This window comes from Manacus vitellinus, unplaced genomic scaffold, assembly GCF_001715985.3.
Source record: "Manacus vitellinus isolate BGI_N305 unplaced genomic scaffold, ASM171598v3 scaffold_51_pilon, whole genome shotgun sequence".
Taxonomy (NCBI): Eukaryota; Metazoa; Chordata; class Aves; order Passeriformes; family Pipridae; genus Manacus; species Manacus vitellinus.
The window spans coordinates 5,282,731-5,290,419 of NW_021940620.1; positions in this window are offsets into that span (position 1 = coordinate 5,282,731).

Below are 7,689 nucleotides of genomic sequence, written 5' to 3' on the forward strand. Positions count from 1 at the left end.
TGGAGGGGTTTAGGAAGGTCAAGAGATCCCTAAATGTGGGATGTCCCAGGAGGAATTGCCCTGGTATTCATGGTGGGCATGTCTGGAGTTCAACTCTGCTACTTGTCTGGTCCAAAGATGGAGGTTGTCTTGGAGAGACCAAGACTGTCTCCCTGGAGCTCTGCCCTGTTGTCCCCCTTCTGCCAGGGAACCCAAAGTATCTTGGAAGGTCTCATCACTGATGTAAAGCAGGGAAGAAGTGTTTTCTGTCTCTCTGGGCTTGGGCATGTTAAGGGTTGGATGTACGGTGAGGGATGTCCTGCTCTGCTCCCTGCACCACACAGGGAGATGTGTATCTCATTCCATGGCTCTAGGTATGGTGTGGAAGGATGACAGCCCCCAAGTTGTCCCTGCTCCCTGGGGTATCCTGCTGCTCTCTTGGCTCTGCCTCCCATGCCTTGGTCCCAGCAAAACTCAAGTGTTTTCTAGCTACTTGTCAGCACCTCACCCAGTATCCCCTTCCTTCCCAACACTGTCTATATCTTCACAGCCTTATACAGCCCTGTAGCCTCAGGGCTTGGAGCCCTTAAAAAAAAGGGATGTGTTAAAAAAGTGTTAAAGATATGGCTGCAAACTGCTATCAGTGCCTGGACACAGGGCTCAGGCCATTTTCAGTCTCCTCTATCAGCCTTGATCCATCCCTTACTGTGCTGGTGCATTGCTGGCCTCGTGGATTTATGTTGGATAGTGGGATTGAGGCCAGGAGGGAAGGAGTCTGTGTGGGTACCTGGAATGGGGATGCTTTGCCTGATGGCTTGGTGGGGACATGGGAGCCCACCTGAATGGGGAATGTCCCCAGGCCAGGAGCAGTGTGGTCCCCTGGCCCTGCTGTCCGGGGTCATGTGAAGCAGCAGATGGTGCCAGTAGTTTATCAGCTCTCACAAGCTGAAAGCACAAGCATGGGGAGGTGCAGGTGGGCCATCAAAAGTTGGTTCCTTGAGCATTTGCTTGGCTTGGAGCCCCTGCGGAGGAGAAGGAAAGGACAGGGCTGATGCTGTAGCTGGGGAGAAGGTAAACCAGGCAACAGGCTTCCCTGGGACATGCCTCTTGGTTCCTGCAACCTCAGACACGGATCTGGAAATAGGGGAGGCAAGAAGCAGCTTGGGTGCCAGCCCCAGTGCTGTGCTTGCCGGGGGCAGGCATGGGCTTTGCCAGTGCTGTTTTAGGGGGTGAAAACAAAACAGCTTTAGCAAGTGCCTCCTGTGCTCTGTGCCTGTTCCTGCTCCCCATGGGCTGCTGAGCCTTGCAGCCTCCGGTGCGTTTTAAGGGTGACAAAGTTTGCATGCAGAGGTAATGTCTTTTATTAGCCTACCTAATACCTTTAGGAAAAAACAGATGTCCAAGGAATGTCTGTGCAGCCAAAATGTGTCGGTTTTTCCAACTGTGTCCATTGGTCTAATAAAAGACCTGACCTCCAGCCTGGCCCGGCCATGACCTTGGAGAGTGCTGGCCCTGGAAGCATCCCGCCTGTGTGTCAGTGTGTGCTGCTCAGCCCTTCCCAAAGGACCTGCCACTCCAGGAGCCATCACAGGAGCACACCCACACTCACAGCAGGGACTGCTCCGACTTCCAATTCAATACTGGCCGCAAGCACCCGGCCCTGGGGGTGCTTTGGGCTCCTGGCAGTGTCTGTCCTGGCAGACTGCAGGGAAGTGGAGGTCATCTGCAGCTCAGCAAAGCATCGGGGCATCATGCAGGATGGATGTGGTCTGGCAGGAGCATCCCAGGGAGTCCCTGGGAGGAAGGGCCAGCTCCGTCCTTGCAGGGATTTCTCCAGAATGCAGGCACTGGTTGAGTCAGTTGCTCTCCGTAAGCTGGTTCATGCTGTGGTTTTATGGATACTGCTTTGCAAAAGTGCTGTTTTGGGGCTGGGCTGTCACTTGCAGGGCAGCCTGTGCTCCCCAGAACAGCTGGCAGTTCTTCTGTGGTGGGATGGATCTGCTCTCCTACCAACTTTAGGATCCCTGTAGTGGGAAGCTGTCAAAAAAAAGAAGCAGCTGGCCTGTCCTTTGAGTCTCACAGCGCTGCCTTGGCTGAGCTGAGGGAATCACTGCTGCCCTGCAGCTCTCTATGATCCAGGGTCACCCTCACACTCACAGCAGGATCAACACCTCTGCAGGGAAAGTCTAGCCAAGCAAAATGTCAGAGGCTGCAAAAGGTGGCATTAAGGGGCTTTCAGTCCGTGCTTTTTTGGTGGGAGTCCTCTTGTGACCTTGTGGGTAGAGCACAGACTGCTGCTCCATGAAATATAAAAATTCATGTGGGATTATTTTCCCCTTGCCCTTTTTCTTTTTAAAATACTCGGGATTTAGGCCCTGATTATCCAGAAAGGCTCCTGAGTGCTTGGAGAGCCGCAGGAACTGACATGGCACATTTCGAAGCAGGAAAACCCAATTCATTGAGTGGATTTTCCCCCTCTGTGAACCCACTTAAAATTCATGGAGAGTTTTGTCACTAAGAACCTGTTTCAATTAACAGACAAAAGAAACTCTCCTCGTTAAGTGCCTCTTTCAATTAAGGTTTGGGAGAATTCCCCCAGCTCCTCTCCGAGGCTGTTCCCAAGGATTCAAGGGCAAAAAATACCCCTGAGTCACCTGCAAAGGGCTCCAGCTTTTTTTGGGGGGTTGCAGTGGCACAACCCGAACCATAACCTGGCTTTGGGATGTTGGGGTGTTTGGTTGGGATGGTGTCAGGGATCATAATTGCCGGGGGTTGGCTGCCCAGCCCAGCATCCCTGGGGTGTAGGAAAGCTAATGACTGCTGCTAATTGCTGGCCTAGTTTATGGAGGAGGCTGGTTTCATGGTGGGTGTTGGGAGATGGAGAGGTGCTCTTCCAGATCGGGATGCTGAGGACAAAGGTGGTGGGAGCCGCTGGTGCCTCAGGATCAGAAACGGGGTGACCTCTGCAGGGGGATTCCTCTGTACAGCCTCACTGGTAGGGGCTGCAGCACCTTGGAGCTGGGGAAGGGGCTGGGAGATGAGATTTGGCATGGGCAGGACCTGGGCACATGGGATTAAGATCTGAGGTTTGCTAGAACTAGTCCTTAAAAGCCCTGCCAGTTGGGTTTGCCAGCCGCTCTGCCATGGAAAAAAATTAATTCATTGAAGCTTTTTCTCCCCTCAAAATTCACCAAATACTTGCAGTGATTTACCACACACTGGACTTTGCCTTTCCATCCCTCTGCAGCGAAAGAACCATTTTCATGATCGTTTTTTTGAAGAAAACCCGAGAAAAACATTACTTTTATCTTTTGCAGTAAAACTGAGGTGCTAACAGGGCTCTCTGGGTAAAAAAACCGCCTCTTCCAGAGCTGGGCACTTTGGCTAAAAATAACTTTTTTTAGAGTGAAAATCCTTGACCACTTTCACTGGGCTCATCACTCATATTGGTTTCTTTCCCACAGGAGCAGGCAGGTGGTGGCCAGACAGAGCCAGAGGTTTATTTCCAGAGGGGAGTGAGGCACTGAGGGGAAGCTTGATTCAGCAGAAGCAGTCCAGGTGGATGCTCCAACTGCTCATTTCTATCTGGGCTTTATAGTTCAGATCTTACAAAAAGAGCTGAGAAAAAGGGGGATTTTCCTGCCGAAGTCCTCCTGGGATGGAAATGCTCCAGACCTTATAAATCACGGATGAGTTTGCCTGATATTTCCTTGTGTTTGTTCCTATCCAGCCTGTGCATAGAGGAGAGAAGCCAAGTTTGGGTGGGTTTTGGATGGGAGCAGCACTGGTGGCTGCCTGACCCTTCCTGTGCCAGGGTCAGCTGCCAGGCTGCCATTGTCCTTTAATTTTGCACCTTTTGGGCACTGGGGGAAGGCGGGTGTCCTTAGGAAAGCAGTGCTGGGACTGTCCCTCTCCCATCAGCAGGGTATTTTTCTCCCTGGCAGGTTGTAAGTACTGTTTGCAAAGCGCTTAAGCAGCCTGTGTAATCTACCATTAAGACGCTCCTTATCTGGCATTACAAAACCGCGGGGCAGCCTTGGCAAGTAGGTGACCAGGACGAGCTCCTTTCTGTGCCTCTGTGTCCTTTTGCCTGTTTTCCTCTCTCTGTCTGCTCCACATCCCACTCCCCTGCCCGGACATCCTGGGTTTGCCACCTGGCAGGAGGTGGCTGGACATCCCTACAGCTCACCCCTCTGTCCAAGTCTCTTGGGCCCATCCTAAAGGCTCGTGACCCAGGCTGTCAGGACATGGGGTTCACCAGGAAAAATCCCTTGATTTTGCAGTGCCAGGTTTCCTCTCCCTGGGTTGCTGTGGCTTCACAGGGCTGCTCTGGTGCAGGGCTTCAGTCCCAGCTCCAGGAGCATCTTGATGGGATCATCATCACGCACCACAGTAAAGGAGATCATGTCCTCCTGATTGTGTCTTGTCTTGGCTAGTGGGTCTGGCCCTGGCTGGGGAGGGAGATGATGGGGACAGGGACAAGCTGTGGTCCTTTGCACCCTATGATAGCTCTTTTCCCTTGCCAGTGCTCTCAGCTCTCTGCAGATACTTCCAGTGGCAGCTGGCATTGCTGCCATTCAGAACTGATCCAGGCAGCAGTGCAGAGGTGGGTGTTTAAAGGCCATTTTTTCATGCCAGTTACTCTTTCATTTTCAAAGCAAGCTCCCCTGTCTTGAGCTTGCAGTTGTCTCTTGAATAATGTGATGGCATTAATCTCCTCTCTAAGGACGTGCTTAGCTCAGTGGTTTTAGATCTGTAGCCCTCTAAATATTACCAGCGAGTGAAGGGAATTCCCTCTAGAGGGAACTTAAACCTATTATTAATAATTTGGCTGCCTTTTTGCATCTTTTACAGGTAGTGCTGATTCCCAGGGCTCCAAGCCACCATTTAGTGATCACTGGGAATGCTGGCGAGAGTGTGTGAGGTGTGGGAGAGACAGGAGGCAGGGTGGGATGAGCACTGTTGCCCTGCTGGGGGCCTGGGTCCCGGCCTGGCCAAATTTAGACCTTCCAGTAGCCTTTTGCCTTCCAGTGTCCAGGTGGGAGATGAAGCAGATGTGTCAGTGGGGCCGAGCCGGCCGCATTCCCTGCGGTGGTTGTATATGGGAAGGGAAGTGTTGGAGCGAGCAGGAGTGATTGCAAATCACTGAGCTGTGCAATGCAATTTAGCATCCTGCCTCTAAATCCTCCTCCATTCCTGCTTAACCCCCAGGGCTGGCTTACATGGAGAAGTGGAGCTGGCATGGTGGTGACCTGGTGATCACTCAGCAGTGGTGGGTCTCTCCCTGCGACCATGAGGAGCGAGGAGCAGGGGTGCCCACCCAGAGGGTGCTGGCAGGAGAGGAGCAGGATGACCCATCTCGATGTGGTGTTTAGGATGTGTCTTCATCTCTGTGGGTTGAATGTTGGAGGTTTGTGAGCTGCTGGAGTCGGGTTGGGGTTCTTGCACAAAGTCTTGGGGTGTCTTCTCCCTGAAGGTGGTGCCTTGCAGCCCTTTCCAAAGCGGTGCAGGAGAAGTGTGTGAGCAATTTCTTGCTGTGTCACACCCGTAGTTTTGAGCTCACCTCCCATCCCTGGGCTGTGGGATTGGGACAGTTGATTTATCTGACAGTCTAGACTTGTGAACTGCCTGATCTTCACTGCTTGCACCTGCAGCCTGACCTATTCCACCCCCCAATAAATCAAACCCTGCTGTGGTTGTCTGCTGGGATGACTGACCCTTCCCTCTCCTCCGGATCTCCTTGCACTTCCTTGCTTATATTTAATCCTCCCATTGCATCCCTGCAAAATCTCACCGGAGGTTAAAGGAAGAGCACTGCAAGCTGCTAATGGAGATGGTTTCATCCCCTCTCATCTCCTGAGTGCCCCTCTGGCTTTCTGGGGTTCAGTGTTTCCCCAGGGAGTGTCTGTGGCAGGGGGAAACCGCAGCCCCCAACTGCACTGGGGGGGGGGTGCATTTAGAAAAGCTTTTCAACCATTTTCCTCTTCCTCCTGCAGCTCTCTTAGATTTGAAGTGCTGATAGTAAAGGGCTTCCCTGCCCACTGGTTGCACTCCTTGCCTGTCCTGGGGTCGGATCCAGCTCCGCAGGGTGCTCCGGGCTCCCAGCCATGCTGGGAAGCCGCTTGGACACTGATTGTGTTTGTCAGGGCAGCCGGATTAAGAGCACTGTGGCTAAGCCTTGTTGCTGAGCCTCCTCTCCAGTGGAGCCTGGGCTGTGGTATTGGTCAGAAATCCACCAGCAAAGAGCATTTTCCAGGGCTCTTTCTCCCAAGGTCCTTGACATGTGGCTGTGGCTGAGCACTCACCTGGGTGATGGGAACCTGCCAGCACTGTGTAGTGTTTCTGGGGGCCTGAGGTGTGTGTGTGGGACTCTGGCTGACATTTCCATCTGGTGCCTTTTAAATAACTACTGTGGGTTTAAAAGGCACCTGAGCAGCTTCTAAAAATCAGGTTAAAAGGAAGTTTGACCCCAGCTGTCACCTTGCCAGCTCTTGTGGTTTTTTTTCTATTTTATCATGTTTCCCTTTTGTTTTAGAAAAGCTCTTGGTCTCAAGGACTTGTTTTGTGCTCTTGGACCTAAACCTGCTTCCTTCTCTGGTAGAGAGCTGTCAGCTTTCCTGCCACTGGAGGGGTTTGCTGGGCACAGTGCAGCCAGCACCCACTCATATGGGGAAAGCAGGAGCATCCCTACCCCGTGGCATTGCCCCAAACCCCTCAGCATCCTCCCCATGGAGGGTTTGCTCCAGCAGTGAACCGGCAGAGCAGGATTCCTGCCTGCTTTCTGCCGCGCTGGCGGGCGTGTGGGGCGGGACCGTGCCTGCCCTGGTCCCGGCTCACCCCTGGCTGCTCCAGGGGTCCGGTGCTGGCCCCCTGCCCGGGCAGGCTTTGACGTGGCAGCCTGGGGAGAGTCAGCCAGCATCTGCCCAGAGATCCTGTCTCCAAAGCCTGGTCATTAAGTACCATAATTAAAAGCTCTTAGAAGAGGATGGACTAATGAAGCGCCCTTGGAAGTGGCAGGTGATGGAGGTGCAGAGCCCTAGTCCCTGTCTCATGGAGGGTGGTGCAAGGATGGACACACAGTCCTGTCCATCACCCGCCAGCTCCGGCACTTGGCACCAAACCCACTGTTGTCACTTGCCCACCCATCACTGTGGGAATGCCGCTAGCACCCACTGCTCCTGGCAGATGAAAGAAACGGAGAGGGAGCAGGATGGCATGGTCAGGGTGCTGGATAACACAGTCCCAGCTCTCCCACCCCTAGGCAGGTACCTCCCTCTACACAGGCACATCCCTAAAATCAACATCCCCATGTGCTTCTCCTTTTGGACCTGGAGAAGTGCTCTGCCCTAAAATCCTGTTGAGGCTGTTTGCCCGGGGATGCTGAAAGTTCAGCCCCACTGGAGGGGAGAAAGGAGTGAGGTGAGACAGGCAGGGCACATCTTGGGGGTCTGAGAGTGAAGGTCCATCGTCTCTTGGTCCTGCCTGGAGACCATCTATGTGCACAAAGATAGATTACAAATCAATAAACCCAGGTGCCTTGCCTGGTACAGACGGCAAGGGGAGGTTGCTGGTGGGTGGTGGTGGTGATGGAGGAGACAGTGGCAGAGGCTGGATGGAGACTGGCTGCTGGTGGCACCTGCAGGGGCCTGGCTGAAGCAGTGCCATACTGGCAGGGTTGGGAAGCAGTGTCTGGAGCAGGACTTGCTGCAG